Consider the following 21260-nt stretch of genomic DNA (forward strand, 5'->3'; position numbering starts at 1 on the left):
GTAGAGAGAGAGAGAGAGAGAGGGAGACACAGAATCTAAAGCAGGTTCACAGGATCTGAGCTGTCAGCACAGAGTCCAATGCAGGGCTTGAACTCAAAAACTGAGAGACTGTGACCTGAGCTGAAGTTGGATGCTTAACCAACTAAGCCACCCAGGCACCCTGACAAACTAGATTTTAAAATAAAGACTGTCACAAGAGATGGGGAAGGGCACTATTTCATAATTAAAGGGTCTGTCCACCAAGATAATATGATTGAAAATACTTATGCCCCCAACATGGAAACCCAAATATATAAATCAATTAATCACAAACATAAAGGAACTCACTGATAATAATACCATAAGGTAGGAGACTTCAACACCCCATTTACAGCAATGGACAGATCATCTAAACAGAAAATCAGCAAGGAAACAATGACTTTGAATGACACACTGGACTGGATGGGCTTAACAGATATATTCAGAACATTTCATCCTAAAGCAACAGAATACATATTCTTCTTGAGTGCACATGGAACACTGTCCAGAACTGATCATATAATAGGACACAAATCAGCCCTCAACAAGTTCAAAAAGATCAAGATGCTACCATGCATATTTTTAGACCACAACGGTATGAAACTCAAAATCAACTGCAAAAAAAAAATTTGGAAAGTCATGAATCCTTAGAAATTAAAGAACATTTTACTAAAGAATGAATGGGGTAAGTGAGAAATTAAAGAGCAAATTAAAAAGTACACGGAAGCCAATGAAAATGATAAAATGACAGCCTAAAACCTCTGGGATGCAGCAAAAGCAGACATAAGAGAGAAGTATATAGCAGTCCAGGCTTCCCTAAAAAATGAAGAAAGATCTCAGATACACGGTAAAACCTTACACCTTAAAGAGCTAGAAAAAGAACAGGAAATAAAACCCAAAACCAGCAGGATGGGAAATAATAAACATTAGAGCAGTAATCAATGCTCTCAATAAACAACAACAACAACAACAGTATGACAGTTCAGCGAAACCAGGAGCTGGTTCTTTGAAAGAATTAACAAGTTTGATCAAAAAGAAAAAAAATCCAAATAAATAAAATCAAGAATGAGGGAGAAGAGATTACAACCAACACCACAGAAATATAAACAATAATAAGAGAATATTATGAGCAACTATATGCCAAAAAAATTGGTCAATCTGGAAGAAATGGACAAATTCCTAGAAACATATAAATTGCTAAAACTGAAACAGGAAGAAATAGAAAATTTGAACAGACTGATAACCGGTAAAGAAATTGAATCTGTGATCAAAAATCTCCTAAAAAACAAGAGTCCTGGGCCAGAGGTCTTTCATGGGAATTTTACCAAACTCTTTAAAGGAGAGTTAACCCCTATTCTTTTGAAGCTGTTCCTAAATATAGAAATGTAAGAAAAACCTCCAAACTCATTCTATGAGGCCAGCATTATCTTGATTCCAAAACCAGACAAAGACTTCACTAAAAAGAACTACAGACCAATTTCCCTGATGAACATGGATGCAAAAAGTCTCAACAAGATACTAGCCAACCAGATCCAACAATACATTCAAAGAATTATTCACCATGATCAAGTGGGATTTCTTTCTTGGATACAGGGCTTGTTCAGTATCGGCAAATCAATCAATATGATACATGACATTAATAAAAGAACAAGAACCACATGGTCCTTGCAATAGAAATGCAGAGAAAGCATTTGACAAAATATAAGTAGGCTTATTGACAGAAACCCTCAAAAAAGTAGGGACAGAAAGAACATACCTCAAGATCCTAAAGGCCAAATATGAAAGACCCACCGCTAATATCATTCACAATGGAAAAAAACTGAGAGCTTTCCCCCAAAGGTCAGGAACACAACAGGAATGTCCACTCTCGCCACTGTTATTCAACACAGTACTGGAAGTACTAACCTCGGCAATCAAACAACACAAAGAAATAAAAGGCATCCAAATTGGCAAGGAAAAGTAAAACTTTCACTCTTTACAAATGACATGATACTCGATATGGAAAATGCAAAAGATTCCACCAAAAACTCTAGAACTGATCCATAGATTCAGCAAAGTCACAGGATATAAAATCAATGCACAGAAATCGGTTGCATTTCTATATGCCAATAATGAAGCAACAGAAGGAGAAATCAAGGAATTGATCCCATTTACAATTGCATCAAAAACCATAAAATACCTAGGAATAAGCCTAAGCAGGGAGGTGAAAAATCTATACACTGGAAACTATAGAAAGCTTATGAAAGAAACTGAAGAAGACACACACACACACACACACACACACACACAAATGGAAAATTATTGCATACTTCTGGATTAGAGAAACAAATACTGTTAAAATGTCGATACTACCCAAAGCAGTCCACATAGTCAATGGAACCCCTATCAAAATAACACTAGCATTCTTCAGAGCTAGAACAAACAATTCTAAAATTCGTATGGAACAAGAAAAGACTCCGAATAGCCAGTGCAACCCTGGAAAAGAAAACTATAGATGAAGCATCATAATTCTGGACTTTAAGATGTATTACAAAGCTACAATCATCCAGATAGTATGGTACTGGCACAAAAATAGACACTTAGATCAATGGAAACCAACAGAGAACCCAGAAATGGACCCACTAATCCATTTATGGCCAACTAATCTTTGACAATGCAGGAAAGAATATCCAACGGTTGGGGGAAAAACAGTCTCTTCAGCAAATGATGTTGGGAAACCTGGACAGTGACATGCAGAAGAATGGACCTGGACCACTTTCTTACACTACACACAAAAATAAACTCAAAATGGATGAAAGACCTAAGCATAAGACAGGAAGCCATCAAAATCCTAGAGGAGAAAGCAGGCAAAAATCTCTTTGACCACAGCTGCAGCAACTTCTTACTCAACATGTCTCCAGAGCCAAGAGAAACAAAAGCAAAAATGAATTATTGGGAGCTCATCAAGATGAAAAGATTTTGCACAGCTAAGGAAACAACAAAACTTAAAGGCAACCGATTGAATGGGAGAAGGTATTTGCAAACTCAACACTCAAAAAACAAATAATCCAGTGAAGAGATGGGCAAAAGACATGAAAAATTTTTCAAAGAAGACATCCAGAAGGCTAACAGACACATGAAAAGATGCTAAACGTCATTCATCATTAAGGAAATAGAAATCAAAACCATGAGATACCTGTTACCTCACATCTGTCAGAATGACTAAAATTAACAATTCAGGAAACAACAGATGTTGGAGAGCATGCAGAGAAAGAGGAACCCTTTTGCACTGTTGGTGGGAATGCAAACTGGTGTAGTCACTCTGGAAACTAGTATATAGGTTCCTCAAAAACCTATACCTACCAGCATTTGCACTATTTAGTATTTATCCAAAGGATTCAAAGGGGCACATGCACCAAATGTTTATAGCAGCATTATCAACAATAGCCAAATTATGGAAAGTCCAAATGTCCATCAACAATGAATGAATACATCTTCTAAGATGTGGTGCATATATATAATGGAGGATTACTTGGCAATCAAAAAGAATGAAATTTTGCCATTTGGAACAATGTGAATGAACTAGAGTGTATTATGCTAAGTGAAATAAGTCAGTCAGAGAAAGACAAATATCAATGGCTTCATTCATTCATAGAATTTAAGATACAAAAGAGATGAACATAAAGAAAGGGAAGCAAAAGTAATATAAAAACAAGGAGGGGTACAAAACATAAGAAACTCTTAAATATAGAGAACAAACTGAGGTTGCTAGAGGGGTTCTGGGTCGGGGGATGGGCTAAACATGCAAGGAGCATTAAGAAAGACACTTGTTGCAATGACAACTGGGTGTTTAATGTAAAGGATGAATCACTGGATTCTACTCCTGAAATTATTATTGCACTATATGCTAACTTGAATATAAATTTAAAAAAATAAATTAAAAAATAAATAAAATGCATATTCAATTAAAAAAAAAAGAAATTACCTGTTTTGGGGCACCTGGGTGGCTTAGTCGGTTAAGCATCCAACTACAGCTCAAGTCATAATCTCACAGTCTGTGAGTTCCAGCCCCACATCCAGCTCTGTGCTGACCGCTCAGAGCCTGGAGCCTGCTTCAGATTCTGTGTCTCCCTCTTTCTCTGTCCTTCCCCTACTCACGCTATAGCCCACTCTCTCTCACTCTGTCTCTCTCAAAAATAAATAAGGCTTAAAAATTTTTTTTCCCCCAAGTAATTTAATCCACAAATGGTTCTGGGACAACTGGATATCTACATGCAAAATAAAGAATTTGGGCATCAGGGCACCTGGGTGGCTCAAGTTGGTTAAGCATCCAACTCCAGCTTGGGTCATGTGCTGGGAGCCGCACCGGCCTCACTGGATGACAGTCACAGCGAGGAAATGGCAGCGTTTGCACAGCTCCTGCCATGAGAAACGAAAACTGGTATCTCCTTCTGCTACTACTGGCTCATGTTGGAAATGAGGCTGCTGGTATTGACCAGGACTCNCTTGACCCCTACTCACAGAGAAGTGACTACACCCTTTTATGCTAAAAACATTGTCTGGTATGCTAAAGATGCCTTCCTTCCCCACAAGATAAGCATCTAAATCCCCTACCTCAATCACTATTGATAAAGGTTATACATGAGTCTTCTACAAGTCTATGTTCTGGGAAATTCTTACATATCCAAGAAGTTTGTTATCAGAAATCATTGTCTAAGGCAAATGCCACTTCTGTGCCATCCCCCAAATACTTATAAAGTTGAGACCCAGTCAGAGCAGAGATGCCTGCCTGGTGACCAGAAAGACTCTCGGGCCTCTCTCACCCCTCCCTTGCCGACACTGTCCATCCTTCAGGGACCCCTGGATCTGCCGGAGCCGGCCTCCGACAGTCATGATCTCAGGGATTATGGGTTTGAGCCTTGTCAGGCTCTGTACTGACAGCTCAGATTCTGCTTTAGATTCTGTCTCTCTCTCTCTCTCTGTCCTTCCCCCATTCATACTCTGTGTCTCTCTCTCAAAAATAAACATTAAAAATTAAAAAAAAAAAGAATCTGGGCCTCTGCCTCATACTGTATACATAAATTAACTCAAGATAGATCAACACCTAAATAAAACAATGAAAACCATAAAAATCTTAGAAAGAATCACAGGGGTAAGTCTTCATGACCTTGACTGTGGCAATGGGTTTTTAGATATGAACCTAGTGTCTAAGTCATCCCCTAGAAGTTTTAAGCCTTCAATAGACTCTAGAATTCCAAAATAGTTACAGAAGTCAGATGATACCAGTGCAATCATTGTCTAGGTGGGAGATGTATTCTTAGTGTTTTCTACTCTACCGTCTTCCCAGAATCCTTATTCAGGGTGACTATACTTTTTAAAAAACAGAAACTAATCAGTGTTGGGGAGGATGTTGAAAAACTGGAACCCTCACACACTGCTAGTGAGAATGTAAAATGGTGCAGTCACTATGGAAAACTGTTTGATGGTTCCTCAAAATGCTGAACATAGAATCATCAATGACACAGAAATTCCACCCCTAAGTATATACTTAAAAGAACTGAAAACAGGTACTTGGGCAAATACTTGTACACACATGTTTATATTAGCACTATTCACAATAGTCAAAGGTAGAAACAACCCAAATATCCACTAACAGATGAATGATAAGCAAACTGTAGTATATACATATGATGGACTATTATTCAGCCATAAAAATAAATAATATAATGATAGATGCTACAATGTGAATGAGCACTGAAGCAGATATGCCAAGTTAAAGAAGAAAGGTCACACATTGTATAATTGCACTTTTATGAAATATTCAAAATACGTAAGTCTATAGAGACAGGAAGCACATAGATGATTTCTAGGGATAAGAGGAGGGGAAATGGGTAGTGACTGCCTTGCACGTATGAGCTTTTAGTATGAGGTTTTATCATTTAGGGTGACAAAAATATTTTGAAACTTGATAGACATGGCAGTTGTGCAATGTTGCAAATGTACTACATGTCACTGAATTACTCGCTTTAAAATGGTTAATTTTATGTTATGTAAATTTCACCTCAATTTTAAAAAGTGGGAGGTTTGATGGGTTTTAGAACCATTGTCCTAGCAGTCAAACACCCTGATTAATAACTAAACATAGTATTGATTTTCTTAATTGGAAAGAAACACTATCTTGTAGATTATCTGAAGGATACTCAGTTAAGCACTTTATTTATCATGACTAACGATGTATCTCAGAATACTTTAAATTAAAGTGAGAGTCCTGCAGAGCAGGTTCTTGGGCTGCAGGGACAGCTCCTCTCCCTTTTCTTCTGGCTTCCATTAGCTTTCTACTCGGCACTGGGGCTGCAGCCCACAATGCATTGATGCAATGGGTGTCCAAAGCCTGGCAAACAGCAAACCGAGGCGCAGCTCCATTTGTTACCATCCCTGATTCATTTTACTCTCTCCATGGTAAACCTAATCACCAAATAGGTAACAGAAAGAATAGTTGGTATTTGGCTAACCAGAAATGAGGTCTGGAAGCAAAGTGAGAACTCCTGGCCTACATTCTTGTGCCAATTAATACACGAGCAAAACGTCCTCCTGTAAGAAATAAATAAACTCTGTTAACTGATCATTTTTACCATAGCTGGCACAGATCACGGCCCTTATAGATTATTATGTCTCCTCAATCTGGGTTGTATGGACTGTCAAAATAGACAGGCTGGAGCACGTGGCTTCCCTACACTGATTAGATAAGACCTTTGACTGACCTCCTCATGCTCTGATGCCAGACATGGTATTAAACAGATGCTCTAAAATACATACATTGACATCAATCCTGGAAAAATCACTCCTCATATCTCACCATGTGTCTCACTATAAACCTGGTCCACAATCTCTCCAAGTGCAGAGCAGAGTAACTGATGAGACGAATGGGTCTCTGGAACACATGGTATGGAGGATTATGAAACAACAGGTGAGCTGACTGTTGTGGATGCGCCCACAAGTTCAGAAGAGCAAAGCCAATTAGTCATAATCTTTGATGGTCACATATGCCAAATGTCTGATGGGGCATGCATCTTCCAGTCAGCACATGGTGCATAGCTGAAATGATTAAAACTAATAGTAAAAACTTACTTCCTTTATTTTCTAAATATATCATAAGCCTGGAAACATTGTTCTTTTATATCTCTTCTCTTGGTCATCAGCTTTCCCTGACACATAAAAGAAGTGGAGGTATCCCACGCAACTTTCATCTGCTTATTTCAGGTTAGAATAGAAGGGAATGTGTCCTATCATCCTCACTCTCAAACCACAAGCTCCAGAAAGAGGGCTTCTGTGTCCCCCTCCTGGCTACATACACAGAGTGACAGAGAGTCTTGATGAGAGAATTAGCATACAAACTAAACAGTATTCAGATGAGGTGATGGAGTGGCTCAGGCAAAGAGGGAAATTGCCTCAGGTGTTAAAGACCTGCTCAGCCACCAAGCTCTCTGCATCTGTTTGGAAGACCTTCCCCTTTGCACCAATTCCCTGCTGCCAGCAAACCTGAGTTTGCTGCACTAAGCTGCACAACTAGATGAAAGCTAAGAGGGAAGGCTGGGTTGAAGTTTTCTGAATTGACAATAACTATGAATATCTCAGATTTGGACTGAACTCACTAAATTATCAAGCATCGCTGTTATGTTTAAATTTTATATGGAACTATAACTCCAATGAAATGGCTCAAAGAAATCCCCAGTGTCTGTTTTCACCTCCCTGGAGGCTCTGACCTGACTCTTGTCTGATTTGGAGAATGGAAGCATGTCCCCAGAGTAACCTTTCTCCCAGCTCCAGGGAAGATGAACACTTCTTTCCATTCTCCAAAGGTCCTTGCTTCACTATAAATTTCCAGGAGTCTGTTAGTCATTTATTTTTATCAATACATCAAGTAAAATGATTTCTGAGCAGTGATGGAGACTATATAAACCATATTGCAGTAAGAGATATTTTGATCAGAAAGAATAAAATTAAACACCATTAAAATGTCATGTTTTTTTTAATATTCAAAATGCACCTAAAAGGGAAATAATATGATTCAAAGCACATTAGGCAAGTATTATAAATATAATCCTTACTACTATTGAAAACAGCCAGGTTGGGATAAAACGAATAAAGGATGAGTAGGTATTTCCAAGAAAGCCAAAGGGCATTCACCGATCTGCAATGGAAAATCTAAGATTGCTGATTCTTTTTATAAATGAGAAAACAGAGACTTAGAAAGATGAAGTGACTGTCTGATATCAGCTATATCTCCTAGATGCATAATCTCATCCTAAGATAAAATCCAGACAGCTAATTCATTTTCACAGTTATCTTCTTGCATATTCCCCAAGAGAAACTACTGTATGTATGACAAGCATTTTATAGGTTTTATGTTCTTGCCTTGTCCAAAGCTGTTCAGTAGCTACTGGTATTTCTATTGCATAAATGATCTTGAGCAAAGTTATCTGCTTTTTTTCTTAGCTATTAGTAGGGAAGCTGGTAGTCTGACCCAGCTCTACCCACTAAACCTTATGTTCTTCCTAACCAGCAAGTTTATAGTTAACTCCTTCATGTCCAGATATTGATGTCCAAGTTGACTAGGAATCTTGGGTTTGAAATTACATGTGACTGACTCCTCTCACCTTCAGATGACAGAATGAAAATAGCCAAATGTACCCTAAGTGTACTTTAACTTTCACCATGGTTAAATACATAAGGCACCCCAGAAGCAGAATTTGCTAAGAACCACAAACACACAGATATCAACCCAGCCTCCCTGAATTTAAATAGTATATCGTGTAGTCAATCATTCTACAACTATTTATGGTGGGGAATTGGTGACACAAAGATTTCCCTGAGTGAGCCAGAGATGGATTGAGCCTTTGGACACTACAGCTGGAAGAGATTTGAGGGATGATTAAGCCATTAGAGTTGTTCTCTGATGAGGCCATGAGGGATTCTGGCCCCTTTATTTCACCACATTCCCACTTTCACTCTCAGAGATGTTTTTAATATTTATTCCTAAAGTTAACACACAGTCCCCAAAGCCACCATCTTTTGTAAAATGCACACTCTTCAGAGAATGTTCATTTCCTGGTATCTAAGAGAAATATTTGTGTTCCCAAGGAGGTACAAATATAACCTCTGGAAACATTTTCAGAAGAATATAAACACTGGAAACAACACAAATATCAGCCAATAAAATTGTTACATGAATTATTAAATAGCCAAATTATGGAATATTATTTATTAGCTTAAAAAAATGAGGTGGATCTGTATAACTATTCAAAAAGATTTCCAAAACACAAAAGTAAAATGTAAGTTATATATAAACACACACCATATGATCTCCTATACACAAACCAACACAAAAATGGAGCCTGTATATTTGTGTATGTACATCTAGTATGTCAAAATTGAAAGTGATCTGAAGTGATGCACATGAGACTGTTACAACTAATTATAAAGAAGGTAGTGGGCATGATGGGGGGGGAGATAATTTCACTCTTTAACTTCTGATTAGCTATTATTTGACTTTTGAAAAAATGTCTATTTAGTTTTGAGAGAGAGGGAGGGGCGGGGGGAGGGGGGGGAGACAGAGAATCCCAAGCAGGCTCTGCACTATCAGCACAGAGCTTGATGTAGGGCTCGAACTCCTGAACCATGAGATCATGACCTGGGCTGAAATCAAGCAAGAGTCAGATGCTTAACTGACTGAACCACCCAGGAGCTCCTTATTTCACTTTTTTAAAAAATCTGAATGTATTAATATATTTACTGTATGAACTTGTTCAGAACAGTCTTTTTCCCCTCAAGTGTTACCTTGTTAAAATGTAAGGAATTACTGAAGGAAAAAAACACATAGTAGATCTAGATGCCAGATGAGTATTCCAATTACAACTATGTAACTCTAGGTGAGTTACTTTATATATGTATATATACATACGTGGAAGTGAATCTCTCAAAGGTTATTAAATGTGTTAATGAGCAGCAGAACGGATTGAATTAAATGCACTCTTCATTTTAAGTAAAGGTATAGAAATACCAAGGGAGAAGAAAGGGAAGGTAATATATAACATAAAAATCTAGTGGCTTTGTGGATTTTCCTCCACATTATTTTAGCCTTGTTGTATGAAATGGAACATACACTTAGAAGCAGCTGCATTCTCAGTAGGAGTCTGGTGCTGGTTCAAGCCCAGAAGCAGACCTTGAATTCAGGTCAGTATCACCTGGGCTCCTAATTGCTATGGCAGCAATAACTCTTGGCCTTTTTACTTAAGAATATCATGTAAATGAAACGATCCATTGGAGGCACCAAATGCCCTGAGCTAAATTAATTTTGGAAACTATATGATAATGATAACAGCAAGATCTATCTCTTGTTGAGAGCCATCCATGTGCTGGGTCTGAACTGATGTGTTTGACATAAGCTAACTAATTTAATTCTCAAGACACCACTGTGAAGGAAAGGTAATTGCATTTATTTTATTGAATCAGCAATCCAAGAGATTAAAACTTGAAGAGATCTGAGATATAGAAGTTAAATTGCTTAAAAAAAACTAGTACAGATAAGGAAAACAAGCCCTAGAGAGATTAAGTGATTTGTCCTAAGCTAGATGGAAACAACCCAGGCCATTTGAGCCTTAACTCTTTCATTCCATGGTAGCACTTCACAGAATAGTGCTCTGTCCTCTACCACATCTCTCATAGAGTTGAGTCAGGCACCATGAACATCTTTTTAAGAGTTCAGTTAGAACAGGAATACAGATACTACAGATATAACTAAGCCAAGCCTTCGTCAGTAAACACAACTCCTCAATCATAATTTAACTGATCACAATTCTGTAGCTGCCTCAGAGCACACAACTTATCCACCTTTTCTCCAACTACTTCTTTCAAGAAATAATAAAGTTATTTTTGTGCACCCTGAAAATGATTTTCTTTGTTGCTCTTAAACCATATTTATTTATTTATTTATTGAACTTGCTTCAAAGAAACATGGATTTGTTGCATCAGATTATATATCTATTAATTAGAAGGTTTCCATGTCCACAATCGGCAATGAAGCTTTGTCATTACTGTCATCACCACCACATGTGCCAGCTGAGCATGTATCCTGAATCCACCCAGCACTGGGTCAGCATTGACATCTGCGTTAGTCAGTCATTAGTGCAGTGTGGTAAATATGAGTTTGGGTCATGACTATTGGGGGTTAGTTTATGATGAGGTGGAAAAAAATGGGAATGGAGGAGTGAGAAATGGTGTGTGCTAACAAGATAGTTGTGTCAGACAGGGGTCTTCAGTAAAAACTACATTTTGGCAGAACAGGAATTAGAGTCACTGGAAAGGCTGAAAAACACAAGTTGTTAAATGGGTATGAGAAAGAGATGTTAAACTAAGGCCAGACAACAGCTAAAAGCCTCCTACAAAGAGTCACTTGTCACAGTCACCAAACACTGGCTGCCAAAGTCTGTCCCCTCCCTGATGCCACTGCTACACTTCATCTTATACCCTGGATGGTGCCACTACACTTCTCCCACTGCCCTGCTGCCCACAGATGCCCCAGAATGGACTCCAGATAGCTCCTCTTTATTGGAACACAAGCCTCCAATTTTCAGTCTAGAAAGTTGATTCTGATTAGTGGTGCCTGGATCATATGTGTTCTCCCTAGCAGCAAGAGTCAGGGACATAAAGTACCTGACACTTCAGCTTCTATAGTGGGAGGCAGGCTCTTCTGGGCAGTGGAGGATTCTGGGCATTTCCCAGTTGTGGGAAGGGAGTATAGATGCTGGATATCAGAAAAGGTGGATGCTAAATATCCATGTAGTACTCTCTTTGGTGCTCAATTTAATATAGAGATTTAGTTTGAAGGCAAATAAGGAAGCAAGAAATGCTTCTGTTTTGATTACGTAACTATACTCCCTACCACTAAAAATGAGCTTATCCTCACCTCCAAAGTAGGACAACCTAAAGTATAGTTACTAAATTTGGCTCCAAAACCTGGAACTCTGTATGATGTCCATTTTCCTACTAATTTTGTCATGTTAATCATCTCAATATTTTACAAAATACAGGTTAACCCATAGAGTTAAAATCATCAGCACATCCTTAATAAAATAGTAGGAGAATGGGACTAGAAATAAGATATGTAATTCAAATATATGAATACATAGTGCTTCAACAAGAAAAAAATTATGGCGATGCTATAATCTTCATTTCTGCACTAGTCACAGGTCATCTTTTTTAATGACTTCTCTAGTTTACCAGTTCCATTTGCCCCATTGTGTTTAACCAAGACCCCAACTAACTGGGATTCTTTATTGTGTATGATGACCTCATTATGGAAGGAATCGGAGCCATGAGTAAACCTAGATCGGGTTGTTATAAAAAATTCATTAATTCTTCCTACTCGACTTGGTCAAGTAGGAGGTAACATAGTAGATCACCCGGGGTTCCATTCAAACTCCTCTCCATGTCATTAAGAGTATCAACCTATTTCCTCTTGACAATCATAATCAGTCACCTCAACCAATATGAAAATCCTCATCTCTTTTTGGTTGTCCATTTGTTAATCAGCAGGAAAAACCTGAAATAATCAGATGAAAGCCTCAGTTTCCGATTTAATGGAGCTATTGTGTTCCCTCATGAAAATAGCCTTAAAACCAAAGAGAATAAGGTTGTTGAACCTATGCAAAGCCCTTATCCCTGTAATCATGTCCTTTGCCCAGGAACCCACTGAGAAAGTAAGTACTGGAAAGATCAGGGAATATAGTTGATTGGCATTCACAAAGCCGGACATTTTGCCTCCTTAATTATAAGCATCCTCCAAAATTGGGGGTTCAGAAGAACACAAATTCTTACATTTTGGCCCTTTTCAAAAACTCCATCTTCATAATTCTTCCCCAAGCATCGGTCTCCAATCTTCTTCCATGTTCCTAACTTCCAAAAGTACCATTAGCAATAATCAATGATTGATTGTAGCTCTGTAACTAATCTCCCCTTCCAGGAAAAATACTGTAATGATTATACACTGTGAGAATTTTCACTTTTTGAAATTTGTTTAGGGTATTACCCCAACTGAGTCTGTAATTCTACAGAAGCCAGCTTCTGGAGTTCATATATCAAGTAGGTTCTTCTACAATTAAGACTAAATTTATTTTCTCTTCAGTTAACTGGTTAATCTCAATGAGTCTAAAAGAATGAAATTATGAAGAAGTACAGGTCATTTTGGGGATTCTGTGAGGAGAGTCACTGTACCTTTTTATAATGTTATTATGGGGTTTTCAATAATATCTGGTCTTCCTTTTGCTCATGATATTCAGGGCTTTTGAAATGACTTAGGTGGGTGTGTGGGAATCTGGTGAAATGCTAGAACTATCACAGGGTTTCAAGTCAGGTCTCTGGGCACCAGATCAGGTGGTGTTTGAAGTGTACAAATCCCTTTTTCAGTTTGTAAGCCACCTCATCTCATTGGTTCCAGAGTTCTATATCACTGAAGGGCCACTAAGACAAATTAACATTCTTCAGTTACCAAATTAAATCAAATCTAAAATTACATTCTGTTATCCTAAGTCTATCTCTAAATACATTACAACATATTCCTCACACTTTAGCCTGTGTATAAGTATATAAGTGCCTCCTGGAGGGCACTTTGTGATGAGCACTGGGAATTGTACGTAAGTGATGAGTCACTAAATTCTAAACCTGAAACTAATATTTCACTGTATGTTAACTAATTGAAATTTAAATAAAAGCCTGAAAAAAATTAATCTTCTCCTGAGTTAGATTTTGTAATAGACTCTCTACGCTATGCTGACATATACCACTAGTTTATTAGTACAGAGGTAAGAGCATAATACACAGTGACTTTGCCTTTCAGGGTATTATTACTCTTCAAAAAGGGAGATACAGCTTTAATAGATGGAAGAAACTGGATTCTTGGCTGATAAAGAAGGATCAGCTGATGTTGAGGTAATCCAAGTCTCATAACCCTTAATTTTTGTTCCAGGGCTTGTCTTCACCCTCAATCAATGCTTTCACTCTTACATAAGTGTGGTAAGGTTGAGAATTCAACAGCTCTGTAATATTGTATCTGGATCCAACTCTATAGATTTTATTTATTGATTTCAGCCCAATGGCTATAAGACTTGAGAGGGCTTCTGGTTGTTGTTTTGGTTTTGGTTTTAGCACAGTGACAAGAAGTCTCTGGCTTTAAAGGTAGATGAGCATTGAGAAACAAGTATACCATTCTCGTTCTTAGGCTATTGGGAGGCAGAATAGAACTCTGACTCACAGTTTGCAGTAACCAATCCAAGAAGTCAAACCACAACTTCTGTAGTGAACAGCCCAAGCAGCCTGGACTTGATTGATAACTGATACCTTCCCTTGCCCACTGCCCTCAGTTGGTACTTTATTCCATATAAATACTGGTGACTTTTTTTTTGGGGGGGGTGTCTCTTTCTGATCTTCTTTTATATTAAGTTTTATTGTTTTAATTCCAATACTGATGATATTTTAATTAGATTTTGGTCACTGAGTGTATAATCATCAGATTCCCATCCCCAAATACTGAGTGGATTTTCACTGCCTTCAGCCCCGACCAGGTCAGATGATCTTAGATTGCCTGGTTATCTTTAAAGTCTATTTGCCTACAACTATTGCTGTATTTGTCAAGTTTCTGTCTCCAGCTGATTCTAGAAGAAAGAAAATGAGAAGAGAGAGGAGAAAAATAAAATGAAATTGTAAAGAAAATAATGAACAGTTTTGAGCCAGTTAGAAAAGCAGGCTTGAAAATGGGCAGAGATGGGAAAGGTTAAGAGCAATCAACATCACACTCCCTATTCCTCCCATCTTCTCCCAAGGAAACACTGCTCAGTGAGGACACCATTCCTGCCACTAATGTCACCATCAGCAATGGACATAAGATGCCATAGTTATCATTGCCTCAAGCAACTATTGAAACCCAATTTTGTTGTGACTGCTGCTGCTACCTATTCCCAAAAAGTACTCTCAGCTGGCCCACGTCTTCATCTGTCTACCTCTTGATTTAAACTCTATCACTGATGCTTCTGATTGGTAAATCAGTATTCTTCACATGCACATGCTCAAGCTACAAGAGGAAAGAAAATCCACAGCTGGAATTTTCAGCTTCCACAAGGTTAGAGTAAATTTGCTTTCCATATAGACTTATGAGGTAGGAAATTTTCAAACATAAGAGTTCAAATGCCAGATAAATGAAAAATGATGATAACATTTATTATGGGGGGAGGGCAGGGGCACAGTCACTTAATTTTTTGTGTTGGGGAAACCAAGGATCACATGAACCAGACTTAGAACCAAGTCTCATCAATATCCAGTAATATGAGGCTCTGTACACCAGCTAACATTACCCTCAGGAAGAGAAAGAAATAGATGTGCAATTATTATTTTTTAAACAGCATTTTTACTGTATCATGGTTATGATTTAAATTATGTCATTAAGAGTTTTCCCAAATTGTTCATCATTTGATGACAAAAATGGAAAAGTCTGATCCTTTTGCTTTTTAAAAAATTTCTCAGTCTGGAAGAGGGATATACATTTGATTTCAAGTGACTGATTGGGTATTTCTCTTCTTGTGTCTTTTTGGTCTTCTATGTTATTTCTGCAAGTAGGGCCTATTTTTAAAATTCATTGTTTCCACATTTTTTTAAAACTTCAGACTATTTCTGTTTTAGTAATGATAAAAGTCAATTTTCTCCTAAGGAGTGTACAATTACCATTGCAGCTGGGTCAGAGGACCTTCCTTTGATTTGTCTTGCTGACAGACAACGCTCCTTGTGAAAAAAATCTTCCTGAGACATTCCTAATTCAGAACAAAGGACATTTAGGGAATGATTTACTCAAAACATAGTCCTCATTCAGAGAAAAAAATAACACCAATTTCCTAGTTTCACATCTCTGATATTTCCAGCTTTTCCTTTAGTGCCATAAGGCTTGCTCTTGCAACTCTCTGTACCTCCTTTTTCTTCATTATAGTATCTTGCATTTCTGTTATGTTCCAGGTCATCACAATTGCACATATAAAGAAGCAGGCATCCAATGAGATTAAACAACTTGACCTAAACCTTACAAAGCATATGACAGAATCAAGATTCAAGTCCAGGTTTTCCTGCTCCACATCTCTGTGCTTCCTAGTCTACACAGGCTTGACATATGTACCTGCTTAGTAGATGTTTGTTGGATACAAGAGGAACTCGATAATTAGGTCAAAATGCATCAAATTATTTTATGTTCTCTGGATAGCCTCTGGTTATTTGAGTCTGGACAACTGAAATCCATTGATTAACATGTTGCTATTGATACTTACTAAATGCTAAACATCCAGATTTCCTGAAAATTCAAATTCACTGGCAGCCCAGGTAATTTTTATTATTCAGAGAAGTTTCAGAAACACTCTCTTTAGCCAACCAACTGTCAGGAAAACATGAAGCTGTGGTCTAATGAGAATAGGGCTGGGTGTCATGAGAGACCCAGTGCATATTTTGAGTCATATCATCTGGGTCCTAATGCAAAGTGAAAATGTCAGTCAACTAGCAGGAAGATTCTTCCCCTCTGTAGCAATGGTTTCTATCTTTGCTGATTTGTAAACCTCCAAAAAAAAAAACTAGATGATTTTTCTTCCATTTCATCCGTACCATTGGTATTCTAGAGACATGGCCTAAGTCACACAAAACTACTATGCTTGTAGCACTTCTAGTGCTTCAAGCAGAGTACAGTGCACTTATTAGGGGTTGCAGTCATGTTCTAGGGCTACTACTAAGCAATCCTAAGTGCCACAAACTGAGTGGCTAATAAAAACAGGAATTTACTTCCTCACTGTTCTGGAAGCCCGAAGTCTAAAATCAAGGTATTAGCTCTCTCTTAAGGTTGTAGAGAAGGAATTCTTCCATGTCTCTTATGGCTTCTGGAGGTTGACAGCAATCCTTAGCCTTTGTGGCTTGTGGATACCCATCCCCAATCCTCTGCCTCTGTGTTTACATGGCCTTCTCCCCTGTGTGCCCAAATTTCCTGCTTCTCATAAGGATGCCTCATCTTAACTTGATTGCATCTGCAAAAATATTTCTAAATAAGATGACAATTGGAGGTCCTGGGTGGACATGAATTTGGAAGGCAGGGACACCATTCTGCCCAGTATAGGAATTACATAATACTTGTTCAGAGAAGGCATAAAATGTCCAGGTCTCATGCTATGGACTGGGCTGAGAAGCACATGCAGAAAAGTACTTCGTGTCCCTCAGTGTTTGAATTACAAACTGGTATCATTCACTCCAACCAGAGAAAGTAAGCAACTCTTCACAGACAATTCTTTTGTGTTCCTCCTTCACCATGTTACCACTTTTCCTGATCAAGTATTTCTACAATCTATTTAACTAGATGCAAACTTATAGTTTTGACAGCTTTCCCTACACAAATCTTCATATTTCTTTACCCTCTTGGAAGTGGTGCATTTTTTCCAGATAGATTAGCATTCCAGAAATCCAGTAAGACTTCTCAATTGCCAAGGATTGGTAATAAATACAATTCCTGGGGAGCTTCTCCCCAGGACTTTTGCTAAAATAATTCAGCTTGCAAGATAAATCCCCCTCTATCACCTCTTTCCCAAAGATATTATTCATATTAAATCTGGTTTTAAATGAGTTGACAGGAATAGTCAGAGGAAGAAAAAGACACAAAGTTGTCTGAAGAGGTGTGTTTGCTTTATGTAGTTGATGATGAGAAAGTGGTGTGTGTGTGTGTGTGTGTGTGTGTGTGTGTGTATACACACGTATGTGCATGCACATGTGCTTGAGGCCAGGTCATGTTCACTCCCAAGATTCAGGCATGGGAGCTTCTCACCCAGGACAGGTGATGGTGGCTTCTGAAAATGCTTCTGTCAGAATAACTGAGGATTCTCCTGAGAAAAAAGGCCAAGCCCAGTGAGAAGAGCCTTCAGTGTTGGGGACAAAGGTGATTCAGAATATAAGATCTACCCCTGTCAGTTGTCTGGGCTCTTCTCTGAATCATGTGATGGAGGCAGAAAGGAGTAAGAAGATTATGTATAAAAATATGAAAAACCATTTCCCCAAAGCCCTTTTATCTTAATCAGCTTGAGCTACTATAACAGTATACTAGACACTGGTGTTATAAATAATACAATTTTTTTTTCTCACAGTCAGGGACTGGAAGTCCTATACCAGAGTGCCAGCATGGTCAGGTTCTAGTGAGCACTCTCTTCTGGGTTGCAGACTGATATTCTATATACATTTTACATCTTTACCTGGGGCTGAAGGCAGGAGGGTGGGAGAGCTCTCTGGCGTCTAATAAAAGCATGAATCCCATTCATGAGGGCTCTGCCCTCGACCTAATCACCTGCCAAAGGCCTTGCTTTCAGATACCATTGTGTTGAGATTAGGCTTCAACATATGAATGTGAGGACACCATCAGTCCATAGCACCCTGTAAGGTATGAGATCATACATACAGCACTGGTTTGGAAGCACCTTAATAAAGCAGAAAGCAGTAAAGAAAAAGAGGCATTTGTCTCCACTTCTCAGGCTCTGGTAAATCAGCACCTGTGAGAAGCCTCTGTGCCTGGTGAGGTCCAGTGGTGTTGGGAAGACACAGTGGGACCCAGTATACCCAACAGTAGCAGTGATATCCCGAAGAGGTAGCAACAGAGTACAACAACAATGTGGCACTGGCAGTGCCTGGTAGAAATCTAACAGAGTGGCACAAAAGAAAAGAACTAATAGGCATCTTGTGGAATGTATCAGACAGGCCACTACACTTGGGCTGCAAGTTTATGTGAGATTATTTCTAGAGATCTACCAAAATACATGTGTATGTAGTTGTCTCACTTATTCATGTATTTAATTACTTGTCTCCTATGTATCGGTTAGAAAAGCATTTGGTAACAAGAAAACCTAATTGCCCAAATGTCTGGCACATGGTTTCTATAACAAGCGATCCTTAAATGAGTGCTAACTAACAAGTGCTACTCAAAATAAGATTTGTGGACAAGTGCCAGCTGTTACAAGTCCACGATAAAATAACCACCACAAATCGAGAGCGTTTAGATGCTTTGATTGCATGTTGACGGTGTGGTAACGTCAAAGCACAAGATCAGTGGATTTGTCTCACTGAACAGGGTGAAGACCAAAATTATTCATCCTCAAAGAATTAGGAAAAAATTGGCCATTCATAACTCATGTTATCAGAAGCACAGATAGAGACTACAGGACATTAATTGGAGGAATGTGCATTCAAGGTTCATTCTGTAGTTCAGGGCTCTTTCCAGCCTTCTCTGCTGCCCACCAGTTTTGACTGTGTGTCTCCTGCTTATCCCAAGAGTCACAAAATAACTTCTGTAGCTCCAGGTATCACATCCTCACACCAAAATCCCCACAAAGGAAGGAAGGGATGGACAAAAGGCTTCTATTTCCTAAGGCCTTCTTTTTTCATTTAGGAAGAAAATCCTCCCGGAATACTTCTGGAAAACATCCCCTTGTATTGCTTAGCTACAAACTACCCTGGGATACTGAGCTTCTAGCAAAGAGAAGGGATTATAATGATTATGTTAGGCTAATTATAATATAGCCCCTGCATCTGATTGAGGGTCTGCCCTTTTCTGAGATCAAAAGACTTCCTCCTATTACCTGAACTAGTTATGGTGCTATGTGAGAGGAGGAGGAAATGGTTGTTGAAAGACAATAAACAATTTCTGGAAACCTCCATTAAGATATGGGCTCCATGAGGGGCACCTGGGTGGCTCAGTCGGTTAAGCGACCACCTTCGGCCCAGGTCATGATCCTGTTGTCCATGAGTTAGAGCCCTACATTAGGCTCTGTACTGACAGCTTAGAGTCTGGACCCTGCTTTGGATTCTGTGTCTCCCTCTCTCTCTGCCCCTCTCCCACTTACTTACTGTCTCTCTCAAAAATGAATAAACATTAAAAATAGAGAAAGATGGTCCCTTCAATAAATGGTGTTAGGAAAACTGGACAACTACATGCAAAAGAATGAAATTGGACCACTTTCTTACACCATACACAAAAATAAACTCAAAATGGACTAAAAACCTAAAGATAAAATGTGAAACCATAGAACTCCTCAAAGAAAACATGGTAATAAACTCTTTGACATCAGCCTTAGCAATATTTTTCTGGATCATCTCCTTAGGCGAGAAAAATGAAAGCAAAAAGCAACTATTAAAACTACACCAAGGTGGGGCACCTGGGTGGCTCAGTCGGTTAAGTGTCCAACTTCGGCTCAGGTCATGATCTCACGGTTTGTGGTTTCGAGACCCATGTCGGGCTCTGTGCTGACAGCTCAGAGGCTGGAGCCTGTTTCAGATACTGTATCTCCCTCTCTCTCTGACCCTCCCCTGCTCACACTGTCTCTCTCTCACAGAAATAAATAAAACATTTTTAAAAAGTTAAAAAAAACTACACCAAGGTAAACAAGAGTTTGCAGTGAAGGAAACCATTAACAAAACAAAATGCAATCTATTGAGTGGGAAAGATATTTTCAAATGATATATTCAATAAGGACTTAATATCCAAAATAAATGAAGAATATAACTTAACACACAAAAAATCTGATTTTTAAAAATGGGCAGGGGATCTAAATAGATAATTTTTCAAAGAAGACATACAGATGACCAATAAACATATGAAATGGTGCTTAACATTATTAATGTTAAGCTGAAATGCAAATTACAGCCACGAGATATCATCTCATACCTGCCAGTATAGCTTATATAAACACACACACATACACACACACACAGAATAGAGTGTTAGCGAGCATGTGGAAAGAAGGGAACCCTCATGCATTGTTGGTCGAACTGTAAATTGATACACCCACTATGGAAAACAGTATGGAAGTTCCTCAAAAAGTTAAAAATAGAAATATCCTATGAGCCAGTAAATCCATTTCTGGGTATTTACCCAAAGAAAACAAAAACACTAATTTGGGAAGATACATGCATTCCCATGTTTATTGCAGCATTATTTAGAATGGCCAAGATACAAAAGGAACCCAAGTGTCTGTCAACAGATGAATGGATAAAAAAGTGGCACACACCACACTGGAATGTTACTTAGCCATAAAATTGAATGAGATCTTGTCATTTTCAACAACATGGAGGGACTCTGAGGGTTTTATGGTAAGTCAAGTAAGTCAGGCAGAGAAAGACAAATACTACAGGATTTCAATTATATATGGACTATA

The sequence above is a fragment of the Crocuta crocuta genome, unplaced genomic scaffold, assembly GCF_008692635.1.
Source record: "Crocuta crocuta isolate KB4526 unplaced genomic scaffold, BGI_CrCroc_1.0 scaffold190, whole genome shotgun sequence".
Lineage (NCBI taxonomy): Eukaryota > Metazoa > Chordata > Mammalia > Carnivora > Hyaenidae > Crocuta > Crocuta crocuta.